The following is a 22,595-nucleotide window of genomic DNA, read 5'->3' as shown; positions in this document are numbered from 1 at the left end:
CTCTCCTCTGCTTACAGTAGAAAGGCCTTGGACCGATCCACTGAGACGCAGTGAGCATAAGAACGACAAAAGACAGGAAAACAGTGACCGTGTTCGGGCGACTAACATGCATATCCCCACGATCATCTGATCCTGATGTTATTCCACAGACAGCCAGCAGGGGGAAGTCCAGACTCACAGGTTTTTCTGCTATCATACACCCAAAACTCACTAACCATACAACTATTTCCACCACTAGGCTTACTGCAGTCACTGCTTCAACCGTTACTGAACTACCATGAAAAATACATTTAGACAGCTGAAGCAAGCATACTTAAAAAAAAAAGTATCCTTTCTAGTTGACGAGGGATTTGGCAGTGCGGTCCTTGAGATTTCATACTTCTTATTGGAGGCACAGGGGGATTAGCTCAAATGGTAGAGCGCTCGCTTAGCATGCGAGAGGTAGCGGGATCGATGCCCGCATCCTCCAATTATTTAGTTTGGTTCAATCAGCACACATTGTTGTTGTAGCTCTGGACTGATTTAACTAATCGAAGGATTAGTTACCAAATTGAAACAAGTGTGCTTGTCTGGCTCTAAAATGTAAATGTGTATTGTTGGGGGTACCCGAGGACTACAGTTGGGAAACACCAGTGGAAGGTAGAGCGTGGTGACGAGTTGAAATTTTAATTAAAAATAGGCCTATCGGTAGACGCTGCTATCGTGGCTGTTAATAATATATTAGGCTAAGTACTGTTTTATACTCTGTACTTTCAATTGTTTTGAGTCCATGACATATTTCTCATGCAGTGTTTTAGTAGGATTATTTAGGGACAGTTCAAAAATTACTGGGTGAGTGGAGGCTTGTAACTCTCAAACTCTAGGGGTGTTTCTCCAAACATACTACCTACCATGCTCCACACTCATGCTCCGAATGTTTTCTCCAGTACGTTCTCTTGAGTATGTTCTTGTGAGGACGAGAGTGGGGAGAATACATAAAACAATACATTTAAGAAGCACTCGCACAACCCCTACTGTATTACCTCACGCTTCACCGCCCCATTCACTGAACCTCCTTCCAGCCAGGACAATGGTAACAATAGACGAAACAAGATATACACAAAGCGAACATTGGACTTCATAATTATCAGCTACATATGTGAATCGTAACAATTTAGCTAGCCAGATAGTTAAACAGGAAAAAATGACCTAAAACTAATATTATGCAAGATAGATGTCAATTCTTCGTGGTTACAGTAGCTAGCTAACAATGCTTTGTGGCTATCTGGCTAGCTAACAGTACTAGTAGCTAGCCAGTCAGCCCTATTGACTAATTATGGGCTTGCGATCTAAGGTACTTAGGCAGGTAAACATGCCGAACAATACCAAATTACTCATGAACCATTAAGAGAGATCACCACTTAAGTGCTTTATTACAAGGTAAAACAAAAATAACAGGAGTCATACATGTATTTCTATCTCTATATTTATACATATTGAAAATAACTGGTATGTAGCACAGTTCTCTAGCACATACAAGTGCAAGCTAAATATCTGTAGCTGTTCATTTGTTAGTAAATGTTGGGAGCTGTGACTCTATCTATTCTACTGGAAGGCTGTCCTCTCCTCTGCTTACAGTAGAAAGGCCTTGGACCGATCCACTGAGACGCAGTGAGCATAAGAACGACAAAAGACAGGAAAACAGTGACCGTGTTCGGGCGACTAACATGCATATCCCCACGATCATCTGATCCTGATGTTATTCCACAGACAGCCAGCAGGGGGAAGTCCAGACTCACAGGTTTTTCTGCTATCATACACCCAAAACTCACTAACCATACAACTATTTCCACCACTAGGCTTACTGCAGTCACTGCTTCAACCGTTACTGAACTACCATGAAAAATACATTTAGACAGCTGAAGCAAGCATACTTAAAAAAAAAAGTATCCTTTCTAGTTGACGAGGGATTTGGCAGTGCGGTCCTTGAGATTTCATACTTCTTATTGGAGGCACAGGGGGATTAGCTCAAATGGTAGAGCGCTCGCTTAGCATGCGAGAGGTAGCGGGATCGATGCCCGCATCCTCCAATTATTTAGTTTGGTTCAATCAGCACACATTGTTGTTGTAGCTCTGGACTGATTTAACTAATCGAAGGATTAGTTACCAAATTGAAACAAGTGTGCTTGTCTGCCTCTAAAATGTAAATGTCTATTGTTGGGGGTACCCGAGGACTACAGTTGGGAAACACCAGTGGAAGGTAGAGCGTGGTGACGAGTTGAAATATTAATAAAAAATAGGCCTATCGGTAGACGCTGCTATCGTGGCTGTTAATAATATATTAGGCTAAGTACTGTTTTATACTCTGTACTTTCAATTGTTTAATGAGTCCATGACATATTTCTCATGCAGTGTTTTAGTAGGATTATTTAGGGACAGTTCAAAAATTACTGGGTGAGTGGAGGCTTGTAACTCTCAAACTCTAGGGGTGTTTCTCCAAACATACTACCTACCATGCTCCACACTCATGCTCCGAATGTTTTCTCCAGTACGTTCTCTTGAGTATGTTCTTGTGAGGACGAGAGTGGGGAGAATACATAAAACAATACATTTAAGAAGCACTCGCACAACCCCTACTGTATTACCTCACGCTTCACCGCCCCATTCACTGAACCTCCTTCCAGCCAGGACAATGGCAACAATAGACGAAACAAGATATACACAAAGCGAACATTGGACTTCATAATTATCAGCTACATATGTGAATCGTAATAATTTAGCTGCCATTGATGTCAATAAATGTCATTTTTTACGTTTGTGTCATATTTATTTGCATACTTTCCGTTGCAGCTTGCATCGATGCATGCTTCAATATAAGTACAAATGGAGTACGCATTCGAGAAGTGACCTATTGTACGCGCTACGTTTCGCAAACTTTTATTTGAACTCATTCTCCGACCCTCCCGTGCTGTACAGTGTTAATTACTGTATTTTTCAAATTTGACTTAATATCTATATCATAGTGCTCAATTTCTTAAAAATGTAGACGTACTAAAGAGATTAGAATAATTTCACAATTTCAGTAGCATTAATTAACATTTATTTCACAATATAATTTCAAGTAAATGTGATCGTGAATGCGTACTAAAAATATTTACACAAAGTGTGATGTTTAATTTTTTACTCAGAATGAAATATCAAGTAGGATCAGGTAAGTTGTCAAACAATGTATATCGAAATTTCACTATTAATCCTGTTACTAGTATGCAAATCAGACATTTCAGCATGGAATAAAAGTATTCTGGTAAGAATCATGTAAGCAAATCAGACATTTCAGCATGGAATAAAAGTATTCTGGTAAGAATCATGTAATAAATAATCAAACAGTGCAGATATGAATTGCCATAGTCAACTCAATCATCTTTTCCCTGTCAAAGTAGGATTTACCCTGCATCCTTCTCTTCCCGAATCTCTACTTTCCACTTGGAAGGCTATTTTGTTTTCTTGGCAGGCCCATTCTCCTCCCCCTTGGTTGTGCTGCTACAAGCTGTAAATATAAAGAAACAAACAAAAACACAAATACTTCTAGTAGCTACAGTAATTTAGCCAACACGCAGAGATCATATGGGGAGCTAAAAACATGAGATTAAACATCCTTTCAGTTTCTCTGTTAGCCCTAGCTAACTAGTTGTCTAGTTAGTTACCTAGCCCTATCATTTGCACTCGCCCTCAAAACACAATTTCAAAAGCAGCGATATATCCGAGAAATACCTATCTTACTCCAGAAATATATCATATTACAAAGTCAGAAGGTAATTAACGTGCTACTTACCTCTGATCGCGTCTGGCTAAGAACCCACAAATAAAAATATCCTCAGGAGTGAAGACGTGCACTTCACCATAGAAGAAGGGGGAAAAGGGATAGCTGGGTCAATTCTTCATCATGTGACATCGAGGAGTTTCGGTATGGAGGTCATTGAGAGTGTCGAATTTGCCACATGAGGATTATTTGATTGAATATAAGTTTCGTAATGCTTAGGTTGTTAAGAGTGTACTGATATAAGTAGAAGATTTTACTTCCCAGCAACTTTGAGGGGGGGAAAAAATCACTTTATATAGGAGTTGTCTCGAGATGGCGATGCATATTCATGACATGAGGCTAGTGGCGTCACATCTCTTACCACTGAATACATGTGGTTGACGTCAACACCCCTCATTGAATACTCCAAAAAGTATTAAATAACGACATGGATCCACCAATCCAAAGAGAGGAATAGGTGGGAGATTGACAGCTAATTGGGAACCAATAGTATCATTCATGTAAAATAATTTAATTTAAATAAATTATTTGGAGTGACAAAGTTTTCATCTGACAGTGACAATATAATAATATAAAGCGGTGTAACTGAAGTGATTTGGTAAAATGTAATGGAGTAAAAGTAAGTTACTTCCTTCAGAAATTACTTGATTAAGATTACAAGTACAGCCCACAGAGAGTAACTAGAAAAGTACTAGTTCCTCAAAAAATGTACTTAACTACATGTAATGTGTTACTACCCAACTCTTCTGCCTTCTCCCTAGTTTTCAGCCATTAGCTTCGCCCACGACTACCTCACGTGAACTACAATCCTGACATTGTTTTAATGTTTAGAAACGTCAATAATCCTCGCTTGCAATACGGTTTTTGAAACACATGGCCCTTATCTTTCATCAGCAAGAAAGGATCCTTCAAATAAAAAAGATACACTTACTGTGGCAGTTTTGCACAGATCCATACAGCTATGGGTTCCTTCATCCGACGAAACTACACTTCCACTACATTTCCCAAGTTACGCTTACACAAAGGTGTTTGGAGCATGCTAGATAGCTAATTAGCAAAGGTGGTCGCCTCTGTCTTCCATAAACAAGTGCTGTAACATGTAGATATGGCCATGTGGGAACACTAACCTTAACCCTATCAAGGTGTGTATCAATTTAACCTTTTGTTTTTAGAAAATAATTTCTCACTGATATGAAATATAAGGTCCTTATGCTTCCTAAACCGTAACAAAAGCGAGACTTGTTAATGTTCAGATTGGCTCTTAACAAAACTCCCCTGTACAGAAGACAATGACTGTGTAATGTGATGGAACAGAGAGTCATTGGTTGTTGTCCAACTTGATGTGTCATTAAAAAATATGCACCCCCCTCCCAAATGTTAAAAATATTCTCTCCCCTTGTAAAAAAAATGATTAACTAAAAAATAATGATTACGACCACAAATAACAATAACTGTATTTAAAAATGTGGATATAGTCTTTACCACTTTTTTTTTAGCACAGTCGATGCTACGCAGGGCTACGGACGGATGAGCTCACTCTCTGCCTGTTTCATTACACTATGATCAGAGCCGACTGCAGACAGTGATCAACCAGGGGAAATCAGATTTTCAGCATTTTGATGCTATATTTATGAGCCTCAGAAATAAAATATCCGGTCACGCATTAGGAGCCCCTCCCTTTATATTAATAGTTAGCCTAGATCTGGACAAATGATATACCTACCACTGTCGTCACTATGAATGGTGCATAGAAGGCAGGATAGAGAGTTAGACTGGTAGACTATATTGACCTGTGGTATAGTAAGCACATGAAAAAGCATAGGTCAAAAGGGAAGTACCAAAACACCTAGATATAGGGGAGGTGCATCCAAGCAGATGAGGAAATTTGTCTAGGATGGAAGAAATATATAGTAAAACCTGCAAAACGGCAAATGTAAACCAGGAAAAAAACACACTACCCTCTCCTGTGCCCAATACAATACCACACAACCCTCCCCAAAGCAAAAATAACAGAATTTGACAACCCTCCCTATTTTGGACCACCCTCCCACCGGAGTTATTTTCGAACTGTCCCTTATGATTGATTTGCAATTGACTTGTACTGAGTTAGTGTTACATTTCACCACTAGATGGCGAGACCTGCCTATGATAAGATAAACTGCTAAACTGACAAGTAGTGGCAAGTAGTTTAAGGACTAAGGAGTGGAGGACACATCTCATTCAATATAATCTGTGTAGGTTTCTCGTTGAAACAGTGATATTTTCATTCTCAGTTATTATTTTATGTAATTAAAATCATTTCAGTACATTTTCGATGAAAAACTTTCAGTTTACGAATTTAATTTCAGTAGCCTAAATTCTCTGAATGGACTTGAAATGAAATGGATGGAATTGACCTTGGTCCCTTTAAAAGATAAATATTTGAACGCCTATCCAGCAAAACTTGTCCTCGTCCTTGTTTTTTTACCCTCCGTTTCTACCATTTTCTGTGTTAAATTGTTGGTCCTCCAACCTGCACTTATTATTTTAGGGTCCGCTTGACAGCAGCTGGGTCACACACAGGGTTGGGTAGGTTATTGCCTAAATGTAATCAGTTACATTTACTAGTTACCTGTCAAAAATTGTAATCAGTAACGTAACTTTTGGATTACCCAAACTCAGTAATGTAATCTGATTACCTTCAGTTATTTTTAGATTTCTTTCCCCTTAAGAGGCATTAGAAGAATACCAAATGTATGTTACCAATTGAACGACGTCTATTGCAGGATAAATCAATGTTGAAGTTTACATAGCTGGCCATATATGGATGTTTAATTTTACTTTATGGGTTGGTTATGTAGGCTTCTTCTAACCCATCACTTTTTACTACGTATAATAATACGATTAAATTATATCTTTACATTAAAACCCAAAGCCTTTCAGAATTCCAGTCATTCCAATAAATGTTATACCCCTTGATTTTCATGTCACACCCTGACCTTAGTTCCTTTTTTATGTCTCTATTTTGGTTTGGTCAGGGCGTGAGTTGGGGTGGGCATTCTATGTTTTGTGTTCTATGTTTTCTATTTCTGCGTGTTTGGCCGGGTGTGGGTCTCAATCAGAGGCAACTGTCTATAGTTGTCTCTGATTGAGAACCATACTTAGGTAGCCTTTTCCCACCTGTGTTTTGTGGGTAGTTGTTTTCTGTTTTGTGTTGCTGCACCTTACAGGACTGTTTCGTTTTCGTTCATTCTCTTTGTTATTTTGTTTAGTGTTCTGTGTTAATAAAAATAACATGAACACTTACCACGCTGCGCTTTGGTCCGACTACTCTTCATCCGACGACGAAAATTGTTACACTTCAAGAATATGACTTGGAAATATGGAAGTATAGATTAGTCAAATTGTTTTACCTGAACATAACCCCAAAACTAATGACCTATTAGCCAGCCCTACTCTGTTGTTTATGATTTTGTTGTCATGGAGGACTGATTAGGCTCATTGATTCAAGTTGAAAAATAAATGCTGTGCTCATGGAATGGCATGCTTTGAGCACAACTGAAAAGTGCTATTTACATGTGAAAAATGAATGCCGTATGCTGCATTTGCTATAGGCCCAGTGGCGACCGTCATTCAGGGCATGTGGGGCTGGTTTTGAGCACCACATTTTTAGCAAAGAAATTTGTAAAAAATAAATATATATATTTTTGGGGCGGGGCTTGCCTGTTTTGCATGTTGTTTTGGCATTAATACGTGTCACATATCAGTTTCCAAACAATGTAAAAAAAATAATATTTTGTTGAGTTAATAAAGCCGCATACAAATATGGTCTCTTTTTTTGTTTTCTTGAGTAAGGAAGCTCCAAAATGCAGGTGTTTCAACCTAGCTCAGTGCTTTCTGTGGTGATTGGGCAAGCCAGAAAAAATTACAGAGCATTGCGCTGTGATTGGCTCAGTGTTCTATCACTCATGGGGACACTACGTCACCGCCAAGTCTAAGGGTAGACTTCGATAATTCAAGCCCCTTGGGTGCTGCCATAGAGTTACATTAGAAGTGCCCATCCAAGAAGGCCAGGTCATTGGCCACAGATAAAATGACATCAAATCACATTATATCTACAGTAGCTTTGATTGGACTTAGCTAGCAGTCATCATCATGAATCAAGTCGACAATCTACTGGCAAATCCTTTTTAATCTTTGTCATATGCAGAGTAATAATTTAGAAAGATTATAGATAAAACACGTCGGTGCTCATTGGCCGTTGGACATAAACATCACACAACAATTGTGAAATCGCAAATTCAACAATGAGTGGTGAGTTCAAAAATGTCTTGTATGCTGCTGCATAAATGATGTAATATGCCAGGGAGATATGTATACAGTAGCTAAGAAAGTACCCTAACCCTAACCCGGTAGGCCGTCATTGTAAATAAGAATTTGTTCTTAACTGACTTGCCTAGTTAAATAAAGGTTAAATAAAATAAAGTAAATAAATGTTTGTAGTAAGCTGTTAGTAGCCCATGTGCCTCACCTTAATAATTTGGTATATTTTTACCTCTTAATTTCGCCTACTGTTCTGACATGGTGGTGCACATGCAGCCTATAACCTGTTTTTGAGAAATGTAATCATCGAATATTGTAAGAGCTTTCGTTGTCTGTTTTATATGCCCCCTTTATTTATCCTACTTCTGACTTGGTGTACAGGGTGAAAACTGTAAGAACGGCCCATGTTCTGAATTCTGGTTTCTCAAATGACTGCCTCACCTGGTTCACCAACTACTTCTCAGATAGGGTTCAGTGTGTCAAATTGGAGGGCCTGTAGTCCGGACCTCTGGCAGTCTCTATGGGGGTGAAACAGGGTTCAATTCTCTGGCCGACTCTTTTCTCTGTATATATCAATGATGTCGCTCTTGCTACTGGTGATTCTCTGAACCACCTTTACACAGACGACACCATTCTGTATATATCTGGCCCTTCTTTGGACACTGTGTTAACAAACCTCCAAACGAGCTTCAATGCCATACAACACTTCTTCCGTGGCTTCCAACTGCTCTTAAATGCTAGTAAAACTAAATGCATGCTCTTCAACCGATCGCTGCCCGCACCCGCCCACCCGGCTAGCATCACTACTCTGGACGGTTTTGACTTAGAATATGTGGGCAACTACAAATACCTAGGTGTCTGGTTAGCCTGTAAACTCTCCTTCCAGACTCACATTAACCAATCCCAAATTAAATCTAGAATCGGCTTCCTATTTCGCAAACAAAGCCTCCTTCAGTCATGCTGCCAAACATACCCTCATAAAACTGACTATCCTACCGATCCTTGACTTCGGCGATGTCATTTACAAAATAACACTCTACTCAGCAAATTGGATGTAGTCTATCACAGTGCCCCCCGTTTTGTCACCAAAGCCCCATATACTACCCACCACTGTGACCTGTATGCTCTCATTGGCTGGCCCTCGCTACATAATGGTCGCCAAACCCACTGGCTCCATGTCATCTATAAGTCTTTGCTAGGTAAAGCCCCACCTTATCTCAGCTCACTGGTCACCATAGCAACACCCACCCGCAGCACGTGCTCCAGCAGGTATATTTCACTGGTCATTCACTGATCTCTGCACCTGTACACAGTCCATCTGTAAATAGCCCACCCAACTACCTCATCTCCATATTGTTTTTGTTGTTGTTGCTCTTTTACACCCCAGTATTTCTATTTGCACATCATCATCTGCACATCTATCACTCCAGTGTTAATGCTAAATTGTAATTATTTCGCCCCTATGGCCTATTTATTGCCTTACCTCCCGAATCTTACTACATTTGCACACACTGTATATAGATTTTTCTATTGTGTTATTGAATGTACGTCTGTTTATCCCATGTGTAACTGTGATGTTGTTTTTGTCGCACTGCTTTGCTTTATCTTGGCCAGGTCGCAGTTGTAAATGAGAACTTGTTCTCAACTGGCCTACCTGGTTAAATACAGGTGAAATAAAATAAAAAATAATGTTTTCATCGAAATCCGCTTGTCATCCCCTTATTCCATAGTTTGTACATCTCAATTGTCAGTAGAAACCACATTTGTTAAAGCAAGTCAGCCAGATCAGTTTTTTTTAAAGCCAGTAAATGAGGCTGAATTAACTGTTTCACTGCCAGACAAGGCTCCGCTGATAGACAGGTGTAGCAGTGGAATAGTGCAATTCATGTATTGTTTAGTGTTGTGTCGTGTAGTGGCTTTGCTGGCAATCATCCCACAATTTCTTTTCCCCCACCAAGATTTACATGCTAAAATTTCCACTGTATTGGCCTATTGTTTACCTTTTTGTTGGTGACACTTTGATATCTTGATAATATGCAGCTGTTTAAAGGGCAATAACAATAACAAAATGGCCGCCCCAGCTCTGTTTTGTTAAAAAGCTGAGGGATGGGCCTGGAGAAATGTAAGTCCAAAAATGGATTCACATCAATGCGCAATGTAGATATCAATAATAAGTGACTACACCACTGCTGCCATCTTTACCGCCAAGCGTTTATTCAAGTTGGATAACTTTGGATGCTGATAGCAGTCGCACCATTAGAAGACATAGCTTGGACTGTAGCCTATTCCTGCACTTTTCCCACGATCCATCAAACACATTTGGAGTGTCATCATAGTGGTCTTTGGATTAAGTTCAGACTCTCTCACGTTGAACAAATTTAAAGTTACGCCTTTTTCCAATGCTGATTTCAATGTAATTGAGAAAACAGAGAAGTGTCAAAGATTTAAAGGTAATCCTTGAAGTAATCATCTACTTTTAAAATTTTCAAAAGTATCTGTAATCTGATTACAATATTTTTGCTGGTAACGTAACGGATTACAGTTCCTGGATTTTTGTAATCCCTTACATTTAACTGATTACATATAATTACATGTAATACGTTACTCGCCAACCCTGGTCACACATACGCGCGCACGCACGCACGCACGCACCCACGCACCCACACACACACACACTCACCCACCCACACACACACACACACACACACGCACGCACGCACGCACGCACGCACGCACAACTCCCTTATGCTTGAAAAGCTCTGACTGGCCCTCTCTCCACCTCATCACCCTTACACTCCTCCTTTCCTTTCACTTTCCCTTCTCTCTCTTCTCTTTCCACAGCTCCACCACTTCATATTCCTCGATGTGTGCGTGTGTGTGTGTGTGTGCGTGTGCATCTATGTGAGTGTGTGGTCACTATGGTCTTGTTTCAGTAAGCATATTAGGGTAGAACCCACCTGAGCCCTGCACTCACACACACATTTTGAGAAAATCAAAAATGGTTGTCTTCTCTATCTGCCATTCTCTCTCTCTCTCTCTCTCTCTCTCTCTCTCTCTCTCTCTCTCTCTCTCTCTCTCTCTCTCTCTCTCTCTCTCTCTCTCTCTCTCTCTCTCTCTCTCTCTCTCTCTCTCTCTCTCTCTCTCTCTCTCTCTCTCTCTCTCTCTCTCTCTCTCTCTCTCTCTCTCTCTCTCTCTCTCTCTCTCTCTCTCTCTCTCTGGAACTGTATGATGTCATGTCTCTCCCCCTGTCTCAAGGGACAATAACCAATTACCCAAAGTGCTCTGTCCCCCATTTTACCTCTCCCTGCCCCCTCCCAAACATTCGACCTATCACCTTGCCATAATCTGTGGAGCGACACCTCCCCCCGACACCTTAGATGATGTGTGTGTGCGTGTACTTGTGAGTGTGTGTAGGTTCATATATAACAGTAATAAGAATAATATTAATTAATTTGTATAACGCTTTTCATTACAGATTTATCTCAAAGCTCTAGTGATTTATTTAAAAAATATACACTGAGTGTACAAAACATTAGGACCACCTGCTATTTTCATGACGTAGACTGACCGGGTGAATCCAGGTGTAAGCTATGATCCCTTATTGATGTCACTTGTTAGATCCACTTCAATCAGTGTAGATGAAGTGGAGGAGACAGGTTGAAAATTGATTTTTAAGCCTCGAGACAATTGAGACATGGATTGTGTATGTATGCCATTCAGAGGGTGAATGGGCAAGACAAAAGATTATGTGCCTTTGAACGGGAGTATGGTAATAGTTGCCAGGCGTACTGGTTTGTGTCAAGAACTGCAACGCTGCTTGATTTTTCACGCTCAACAGTTTCCTTTGTGTATCAAGAATGGTCCACCACCCAAGGGACACCGAGCCAACTTGACACAACTCTGGGAAGCATTGGAGCCAACATGGGCCAGCATCCCTGTGGAACGCTTTCGATCCTGTTGATCCTGTAGTTGACCGGTAGCCAGTGGAGTTGGGCCAGGATCGGGTTGATGTGATCTGACTTCTTGGTCCTGGTCAGGACCCTGGCAGCACTGTTCTGGATTAGTTGAAGCCTCTGTTGTAAATTGGCTGGGAGGTCCCAAACAGTGCATTGTTGGCCAACCTTACTTTGCTACCTGACAACTTTACGGTTTTTACTTTTTAATTACCGTTTCTATTTTTAGTTTTTCCCTCACTCAACTTTTTCACTCCGGATGTTTTATCTGGACATGGTTCGTCAGGACTTCCAACAGCCGAAGCTAAGTAGTAACATTAACATGATGCCTTCTAATTGCAGTCGCTGTACTCATAATATACAGGAGAACGATCGCCTTACGGCGAAGGATAGCTGTGCTGTGAGCCCAGCTTCAGACGCAATCATTAGACAAGGGTAATTTTAGTGTAGGAAAGGATGAAACAGCATCTGTGCCAGCAGTAAGTACAGATAGTAGTATAAATCCCCTCGCACAGTCCCCGCAGCCGGACAACTTTCTCATGGCTTCTGGAGGGAAATGCTGTAGGAATGCTCAACCGGTGTCGCTCATTCAGCCGACAGAAACTTTCAACCGGTTCTCCCCATTAAGCAGCGAGTCGGAGTCAGAGGCCGAGCCTTCTCTGGTCTCTGCTCCTCCCGTTACGGGGTCTGAGACGCCGAAGGCACCCACCATTAGTTCTGAAGAATTGAAAACCCTAGTCATTGGCGACTCCATTACCCGCAGTATTAGACTTAAAACGAATCATCCAGCGATAATACACTGTTTACCAGGGGGCAGGGCTACCGACGTTAAGGCTAATCTGAAGATGGTGCTGGCTAAACCTAAAACTGGCGAGTGTAGAGAGTATAGAGATATTGTTATCCACGTCGGCACCAACGATGTTAGGATGAAACAGTCAGAGGTCACCAAGCGCAACATAGCTTCAGCGTGTAAATCAGCTAGAAAGATGTGTCGTCATCGAGTAATTGTCTCTGGCCCCCTCCCAGTTAGGGGGAGTGATGAGCTCTACAACAGTCTCACAACTCAATCGCTGGTTTAAAACTGTTTTCTGCCCCTCCCAAAAGATAGAATTTGTAGATAATTGGCCCTCTTTCTGGGACTCACCCACAAACAGGACCAAGCCTGGCCTGTTGAGGAGTGATGGACTCCATCCTAGCTGGAGTGGTGCTCTCATCTTATCTACGAACATAGACAGGGCTCTAACTCCCCTAGCTCCACAATGAAATAGGGTGCAGGCCAGGTAGCAGGCTGTTAGCCAGCCTGCCAGCTTAGTGGAGTCTGCCACTAGCACAGTCAGTGTAGTCAGCTCAGCTATCCCCATTGAGACCGTGTCTGTGCCTCGACCTAGGTTGGGCAAAACTAAACATGGTGGTGTTCGCCTTAGCAATCTCACTAGAATAAAGACCTCCTCCATTTCTGCCATTATTGAAAGAGATTGTGTTACCTCACATCTCAAAATAGGGCTACTTAATGTTAGATCCCTCACTTCAAAGGCAGTTATAGTCAATGAACTAATCACTGATCATAATCTTGATGTGATTGGCCTGACTGAAACATGGCATAAGCCTGATGAATTTACTGTGTTAAATGAGGCCTCGCCTCCTGGTTACACTAGTGACCATATCCCCCGTGCATTCCGCAAAGTCAGAGGTGTTGCTAACATTTACGATAGCAAATTTCAATTTACAAAAAAAAAACAGACGTTTTCGTCTTTTGAGCTTCTAGTCATGAAATCTATGCAGCCTACCCAATCACTTTGTATAGCTACTGTTTACAGGCCTCCTAGGCCATATACAGCGTTCCTCACTGAGTTTACTGAATTCCTATCGGACCTTGTAGTCATAGCAGATAATATTCAAATTTTGGGTGACTAATATTCACATGGAAAAGTCCACAGACCCACTCCAAAAGGCTTTCGGAGCCATCATCGACTCAGTGGGTTTTGTCCAACATGTCTCTGGACCTACTCACTGCCACAGTCATACTCTGGACCTAGTTTTGTCCCATGGAATAAATGTTGTGGATCTTAATGTTTTTCCTCGTAACCCTGGACTATCGGACCACCATTTTATTACGTTTGCAATCGCAACAAATAATCTGCTCAGACCCCAACCAAGGAGCATCAAAAGTCGTGCTATAAATTCTCAGACAACCCAAAGATTCCTTGATGCCCTTCCAGACTCCCTCTGCCTACCCAAGGATGTCAGAGGACAAAAATCAGTTAACCACCTAACTGAGGAACTCAATTTAACCTTGCGCAATACCCTAGATGCAGTTGCACGCCTAAAAACTAAAAACATTTGTCATAAGAAACTAGCTCCCTAGATCCAGAAACTAGATCTAGAAAATACCCGAGCTCTGAAGCAAGCTTCCAGAAAATTGGAACGGAAATGGTGCCACACCAAACTGGACGTCTTCCGACTAGCATGGAAAGACAGTACCGTGCAGTATCGAAGAGCCCTCACTGCTGCTCGATCATCCTATTTTTCCAACTTAATTGAGGAAAATAAGAACAATCCGAAATTTATTTTTGATACTGTCGCAAAGCAAACTAAAAAGCAGCAAGTGAAAGCCATCCTCCCTTGGGTTGTGCCGTGGCGGAGATCTTTGTGGGCTATACTCGGCCTTGTCTCAGGATGGTAAGTTGGTGGTTGAAGATATCCCTCTAGTGGTGTGGGGGCTGTGCTTTGGCAAAGTGGGTGGGGTTATATCCTGCCTGTTTGGCCCTGTCCGGGGGTATCATCGGATGGGGCCACAGTGTCTCCTGACCCCTCCTGTCTCAGCCTCCAGTATTTATGCTGCAGTAGTTAATGTGTCGGGGGGCTAGGGTCAGTCTGTTATATCTGGAGTATTTCTCCTGTCTTATCCGGTGTCCTGTGTGAATTTAAGTATGCTCTCTCTAATTCTCTCTTTCTCTCTTTCTTTCTTTCTCTCTCGGAGGACCTGAGCCCTAGGACCATGCCTCAGGACTACCTGGCATGATGACTCCTTGCTGTCCCCAGTCCACCTGGCCGTGCTGCTGCTCCAGTTTCAAGTGTTCTGCCTGCGGCTATGGAACTCTGACCTGTTCACCGGATGTGCTACCTGTCCCAGACCTGCTGTTTTCAACTCTCTACAGACAGCAGGAGCGGTAGAGATACTCTCAATGATTGGCTATGAAAAGCCAACTGACATTTACTCCTGAGGTGCTGACTTGTTGCACCCTCGACAACTACTGTGATTATTATTATTTGACCATGCTGGTCATCTATGAACATTTGAACATCTTGGCCATGTTCTGTTATAATCTCCACCCGGCACAGCCAAAAGAGGACTGGCCACCCCTCATAGCCTGGTTCCTCTCTAGGTTTCTTCCTAGGTTTTGGCCTTTCTAGGGAGTTTTTGCTAGCCACCGTGCTTCTACACCTGCATTGCTTGCTGTTTGGGGTTTTAGGCTGGGTTTCTGTACAGCACTTTGATATATCAGCTGATGTAAGAAGGGCTATATAAATCATTTGATTTGATTTGATCCAAGAGAAAATGAAGGGGTGGATGAGTTTCTCTGCATCTGCCTGGGTGAGGGATGGTATGGCCCAGGCAATGTTTTTAATACGGAAAGTTATGTTTTACAAACTTGACTCCTGGGTTGGTGACTCCTACTGGTGTGTGTGTGTGTGTGTTTGCGTATGAGTCACCTGGCGAGGTCACACACCCACATTCACATAAGCGAGTGACAGCCTTGCTCCAGCTGGATGTTGTTATGTGAGAATGTCAGGGGCCACAGGACAATAAATCACCATGCCCAGTAGTTTAGAGGCAACACCCAGAGAGAGAGAGAGAGAGAGAGAGAGAGAGAGAGAGAGAGAGAGAGAGAGAGAGAGAGAGAGAGAGAGAGAGAGAGAGAGAGAGACAGAGAGTATAGCATAAAACATCAAATAATGCATACAACCACCTAAAAATAAGCAATTCCCAAACCTTCCTTAACAAATCCATCACCTGCAGAGTCACACCCAGATCTGTTTCACCTGTCTTTGTGCTTGTCTCCACCCCCCACCAAGTGTCTCCCATCTCCCCTCATTATCCACTGTGTATTTATACCTGTGTTCTCTGTTTTTCTGTTGCCAGTTCGTTTTGTTCGTCAAGCCTATCAGCGTTTTTCCCCTTGCTCCTGTCTTTTCTATAGTTCCTGTTTTCTAGTTTTCCCGGTTTTGACCATTCTGCCTGCCCAGACCCTGAGCCAGCCTGCCGTCCTGTACCTTTCGGACTCTGAGATGTTCCTTCACGGACTATCGAAGGTGGTCAAAGATGAACTTGCAGCCCGTGAGCCGCCCATGGACCTTGACTCCCTCATAGCCTTGACCATCCGGATTGATGGGCGGCTTCGAGAATGTAGGAGGTTGAGGGAATCTGTACCCTGTCTCCATCGTTCGCCCTCAATTCCCACCTCGCCTCCAAAGAATCCCGGAGACCCCCGGAGTCTACATGTCCGAGTGAACCCGACGTCACCCGAGTTCTCTCGGGAATCACAGAGGGCTGCCAACTCGCTTCCTTCGGAGTCCAGGCACCTGGGCAGGGCTAGATTGACTCCGGCTGAGTGCTTACGCCGACTCCACACCCAGAGCTGTCTATATTGTGGAGCTACGGGACATTTCGATGCTACCTTTCATTAAAAAACCAGGCTCATCAAGAAGGGGCGAGTACTCTGGTGGGCCTTATGGAGAACTTTTCCTCTCCCCTTACTCGCACCCCTTTCTATGCCATCCTGCTGTGGGGGAACCAGTCAAAATCTCTCCGGGTACTCATCGTTTCAAGGGCTGTTGAGAGTTTTTTGGACACTACCCTGGCGTCCAAGCTGGGCATCTCCACTCAGCCCCTCTCTATTCCCATGGACGTTAGAGTGCTGGACGGTTGCTCTATAGGCTGAGTCACTCACAAAACCACTTCCATCAGCCTACGAGTGTCAGGGAACCACAGCGAGGCAATCCAATTTATGCTGATTAAGTCTCCTCAGGTTCCCGTGGTATTGGGATTCTATTGGCCCCAGCCTACGTCCAGGGTGCAGCTGCAACGTTTCCTGGGATTCTCCAACTTTTACCACCGCTTATCTGGGGTTACAGCACCCTGGCTTCCCCCCTGTCTGCACACACCTCTCCCAAGGTTCCATTTACGTGGGCCCCAGCTGCTGACTGGGCGTTCCGGGATCCCAAAAACCGTTTCACCACAGCTCCCATCTTGGTTCATCCTGACACGTCCCGCCAGTTCGTTGTGGAGGACAATGCTTCGGATGTCGGAGTGGGGGCTGTCCTGTCCCAGCGTTCTGCCCTGGACCTCAAGTTACATCCCTGCGCCTTCTTCTCCCATCGCCTCAACGCCACGGAGAGGAACTACGATGTGGGGAATCGTGAGCTTCTCGCGGTGAAGATGGCGTTGGTACTGGCTGGAGGGGGCGGAACAGCCGTTCAATGTGTGGACCGACCTTAAGAACCTGGAATATCTCTGCACCGCCTAGCGTCTCAATTCCAGGCAAGCTAGGTGGGCCCTGCTCTTCACCCGGTTCAACTCCTCCTTCTCCTACTGACCAGGATACAAGAAAATCAAGCCGGATGTGCTGTCATGCTGCTGCAACCTCGAACCCCGAGACAATGCTTCCCACCTCGTGTCTGGCGACGGCACTCTGCTGGAGAATTGGGAAGCAGGTCCGTTTGGCGCATCGTTCCCAGCCGAACCCTGGGGGGTGCAGATAACCTGATGTTTGTACCTGACGCTGTCCGCTCCTTGTTCCTGGAGCGGGCCCACCCACCGGGCTCCCGTCGGACCCTGGCCTTTGTGCGACAACGCTTTTGGTGGCCTACCATGGTCCCGGATGTCTCTGCGCTCATCGCCGCCTGCACGCTCATTGGGTCGTCGGCCAGACTGTCCTCCGGGTTCCACCCCCTGTCCCACGGCCAATTGGAGCGAGCCAACCAGGACTTGGAAACAACTTATCGCTGCCTGGTCTCCGCCAACCCCACCACCTGGAACCAGCAACTAGTGTGGGTCAAATACGCCCGCGGCACCCTTCCTTGCTCTGCCACGGGTCTCTCGGCCTTTGAATGTTCCCTGGGCTATCAGCCCCCGCTATTCCCTGAGCAAGAGGAAGAGGTCAGCATACCTTTGGCCCACATGTTCCTCCGCCCCTGTCGTTGTGCCTGGAAGAGAGCCCGGTCGGCCCTTCTGAAGACCACCTCCAGGTATCGACGACAAGCGGACCACCACCGGACCCCGGCTCCCCGGTATCATCTCGGACAGAAGGTATGGCTGTCCATCCGGGATCTGCCCCTCCGGGTGGATTCCCTTAAACTTTCCCCCCGGTTTTGTCGGCACTTTCCCCATCTCCAAGGTCATTAGCCCCTCTGCTGTTTGTCTTCCGTTGCTCCGGACCCTCCGTATACATCCCACATTTCATGTGTCTAAAATCAAACCCATGTCTCACAGCCCTTTGTCTCCTGTTTTCTAGTTTTAACGGTTTGGACCATTTTGCCTGCCCTTACCCTGAGCAAGCCTGCCGTCCTGTACCTTGCCCCACCACACTGAATTATTGACCTCTGCCTGCCCTGACCCTGAGACTGCCTGCCGTTCTGTACCTTTTAGACTCTGATCTGGATTACTGACCTCTGCCTGCCCTTGAGCTGTCGTTTTGCCTGCCCCCTGTTCTAGTAATACACTTTTGTTACTTCGACACTGTCTGCATCTGGGTTTTCCCTAAAACGTGATATACAGAGATATTAACCTAGATAAGAGTTCCCTAAGCAAGCTGGTCCTGGGTACTCTGTTCACAAACACAAACAGACCCCACAGGTCCCCAGGACAGCAACACAATTAGACCCAACCAAATCATGAGAGAACTAAAATATAATTATTTGACACATTGGAAATAATTGACAAAGAAACGGAGTGGCATAATACCTGACCACTGGGATTGACCCAATATTAAGGAAAGCTTTGACTATGTACAAACTCAGTGAGCATGGCCTTGCTATTGAGAGAGGCCGCCGTAGGCAGACCTGGCTCTCAAGAGAAAATAGGCTATGTGCACACTGCCCACAAAATGAGGTGGATCTCATCTGCACTTCCTAACCTCTTGCCAAATGTATGACCATATTAGAGACACATATTTCCCTCAGATTACACAGACCCACAAAAAAATCCTAAACAAATCCAATTTTGATCAACTCCCATATCTATAGGGTGAAATACCACAGTGTGTCATCACAGCAGCAATATTTCTGACCTGTTGCCACAAGAAAAGGGCAACCAGTGAAGAACAAAAAACATATTTAGGTTTATTTATTTTCTCTTTTCTACTTTAACTATTTGCACATCGCTATAACACTGTACATAGCCATGATATGACATTTGAAATGTCTCCATTCCTTTGAAACTTTTGTGAGTGTAATGTTTACTGTAAATTTTGTATTGTTTATTTCACTTTTGTTTATTATCCATTTCACTTGCTTTGGCAATGTAAACACATGTTTTCCATGCCAATAAAGCACTTTGAATTGATTTTGAGAGAGACAAATGGTTTTAGAGAGAGACTAGTAGAATGGGACTGTAGTAGATTGGGACTGTAGTACTGTAGAATGCAGCTTTCTAGTCGCCACCGATCCATGTTTCATTTTCGTCTGGTTTTGTCTTCATCATACACACCTGATTTCTATTCCATTAATTATGTTCCTTATTTAACCCTCTGGCTTCCCTCTCTGTTTTGTGCATTATTGTTTGTCATGTGGGTTCGTGTTCTTGAGCTTTGGATTATTTGTGTTTTTCCTTGTTGGAACATTATCTTTATTTTTGAGTAAACTTTCGGACTACACTCATATCTGTGTCCTGCGCCTGACTCCGCATTTTTTCCACTCACCAACACCCTCACAATCCAGGGACATTCACAATGGCTAATAATGTTCCGTCCCCGTCCCCGTCCCCTTATTTTGGCTAGGTTGAAGCCAGCCTCAATGTAAATATAAATGTGCTGAATTTCAGCGGCATCCAGCTCCAAGACTCTCTGAAACAGACAACAAGTCAATATGTAACATAGACCTAGAGCAGTCAATATGGTGAGGCACAATACACTGGATTACAGTACAGTAATGTGTCTATACAGTGCTGATATGATAGTAAATTCACAGTATAGTACTTACTTGCACATATTCATAGCGCTGTTCTTTAACTCTCTCTGTCACGATCGTCAAAGGGAGAGAGAGAGGACCAAGGCGCAGCGCGTGAAAAATACATCTTCTTTAATGAAGGAAAAAACAACCACTTACAAAATGAACAAAACAAACGATCGTGAAGCTAAACTGAACTAAGTGCACACATGCAACATAGAACATACATAGACAACTACCCACACAAGCCTACTGCCTATGGCTGCCTTAAATATGGCTCCCAATCAGAGACAATGAATGACAGCTGTCTCTGATTGAGAACCAATCCAGGCAGCCATAGACATAACTAGACAACTATACTCTACTCTGCCCCATACACAACCCCATAGACTAGACAAAACACACAAAAACAACCCACCCCAACTCACGCCCTGACCAACTAAATAAATAAAAGAAAAAGGAACAATAGGTCAGGAACGTGACATAACCCCCCCCTTAAGGTGAGAACTCCGGGCGCACCAGCATAAAGTCTAGGGGAGGGTCTGGGTGGGCGTCTGTCCACGGTGGCGGCTCTGGCGCTGGTCGTGGTCCCCACCCCACCATAGTCACTACCCGCTTTCGTAGCCTCCTCCAAATGGCCACCCTCCAAATTAACCCCACTGGATTAAGGGGCAGCACCGGACTAAGTGGCAGCACCGGACTAAGGGGCAGCCCCAGGATAAGGGGCAGCCCCAGGATAAGGGGCGGCCCCAGGATAAGGGGCGGCCCCAGGATAAGGGGCGGCACCGGACTGGCTGGCTGGCTGACCCTGGCTGGCTGGCTCTGGCGGATCCTGGCTGGCTGGCTCTGGCGGATCCTGGCTGGCTGGCGGATCCTGGCTGGGTGGCGGATCCTGGCGGATCCTGGCTGGCTGGCGGATCCTGGCTGGCTGGCGGATCCTGGCTGGCTCTGGCGGATCCTGGCTGGCTGGCGGATCCTGGCTGGCTCTGGCGGATCCTGGCTCTGGCAGATCCTGGCTGGCTGGCTCTGGCGGATTCTGGCTGGCTGGCTCTGGCGGATCCTGGCTGGATGACGGCTCTAGCTGGTCATGGCTGGATGACGGCTCTGGCTGGTCATGGCTGGATGACGGCTCTGGCTGGTCATGGCTGGCTGACGGCTCTGGCTGGTCATGGCTCGCTGACGGCTCTGGCTGGTCATGGCTCGCTAACGGCTCTGGCTGGTCATGGCTCGCTGACGGCTCTGGCTGGTCATGGCTCGCTGACGGCTCTGGCTGGTCATGGCTCGCTGACGGCTCTGGCTGGTCATGGCTCGCTGACGGCTCTGGCTGATCCGGTCTGGCGGAAGGCTCTGGCTGATCCGGTCTGGCGGAAGGCTCTGGCTGATCCGGTCTGGCGGAAGGCTCTGGCTGATCCGGTCTGGCGGAAGGCTCTGGCTGATCCGGTCTGGCGGAAGGCTCTGGCTAATCTGGTCTGGCGGAAGGCTCTGGCTGATCCTGTCTGGCGGAAGGCTCTAGCGGCTCCTGTCTGGCGGACGGCTCTAGCGGCTCCTGTCTGGCGGACGGCTCTGTAGGCTCATAGCAGACGGGTGGCTTTGCAGGCTCATGGCAGACGGGCGGCTTTGAAGGCTCAATACAGACGGGCAGTTCATGCGGCACTTGGCAGACGGACAGTTCAGACGGCGTAGGGCAGGCGGGCAGTTCAGGCGCCGCTGGGCAGACGGGCAGTTCAGGCGCCGCTGGGCAGACGGGCAGTTCAGGCGCCGCTGGGCAGACGGGCAGTTCAGGCACCGCTGGGCAGACGGGCAGTTCAGGCGCCGCTGGGCAGACGGGCAGTTCAGGCGCCGCTGGGCAGACGGCAGACTCTGGCCGGCTGAGACGCACTGTAGGCCTGGTGCGTGGTGCCGGAACTGGAGGTACCGGGCTAAGGACATGCACCTTCAGGCTAGTGCGGGGAACAACAACAGGGCACACTGGACTCTCAAGGCGTACTATAGGCCTGGTGCGTGGTACCGGCACTGGTGGTACCGGGCTGAGGGCACGCACATCAGGGCGAGTACGGGGAGAAGGAAAAGTGCGTACAGGGCTCTGGAGACGCACAGGAGGCTTAGTGCGTGGTGCCGGAACTGGTGGTACTGGGCTGGAGACACGCACCATAGGGAAAGTGCGTGGAGGAGGAACAGGGCTCTGGAGACGCACTGGAAGCCTGGTGCGTGGTGTAGGCACTGGTGGTACTGACCTGGAGCGGGGAGGTGGCGCCGGAAATACCGGACCGTGCAGGCGTACTGGCTCCCTTGAGCATTGAGCCTGCACAACCTTACCTGGTTGAATGCTCCAAGTCGCCCGACCAGTGCGGGGAGGTGGAATAACCCGCACCGGG

At 45.3% G+C, this 22,595-nt stretch overlaps 1 long non-coding RNA gene and 2 other non-coding genes across 3 annotated transcripts; 2 read left to right on the top strand and 1 right to left on the bottom strand.

The window, feature by feature from the left end:
- The first annotated feature begins 396 nt into the window (after nucleotides 1–396).
- Nucleotides 397–469, top strand: trnaa-agc (transfer RNA alanine (anticodon AGC)). The gene has a single exon. It is a non-coding gene; the product is annotated as a tRNA-Ala (tRNA).
- A 1,527-nt stretch (nucleotides 470–1,996) lies between these two features.
- Nucleotides 1,997–2,069, top strand: trnaa-agc (transfer RNA alanine (anticodon AGC)). The gene has a single exon. It is a non-coding gene; the product is annotated as a tRNA-Ala (tRNA).
- Nucleotides 2,070–3,062: 993 nt separating this feature from the next.
- LOC139580226 (uncharacterized) lies at nucleotides 3,063–4,067 on the bottom strand. Its single transcript, XR_011676005.1, has 2 exons — nucleotides 3,812–4,067; nucleotides 3,063–3,526 (listed from the first exon to the last, which is right to left on the bottom strand). It is a non-coding gene; the product is annotated as an uncharacterized lncRNA (long non-coding RNA).
- Nucleotides 4,068–22,595: the final 18,528 nt, after the last annotated feature.

The sequence above is a fragment of the Salvelinus alpinus genome, chromosome 7, assembly GCF_045679555.1.
Source record: "Salvelinus alpinus chromosome 7, SLU_Salpinus.1, whole genome shotgun sequence".
Lineage (NCBI taxonomy): Eukaryota > Metazoa > Chordata > Actinopteri > Salmoniformes > Salmonidae > Salvelinus > Salvelinus alpinus.
The sequence above is the reverse complement of the archived record's forward strand: the minus strand, read 5'-3'. Positions and strand labels throughout refer to the sequence as shown.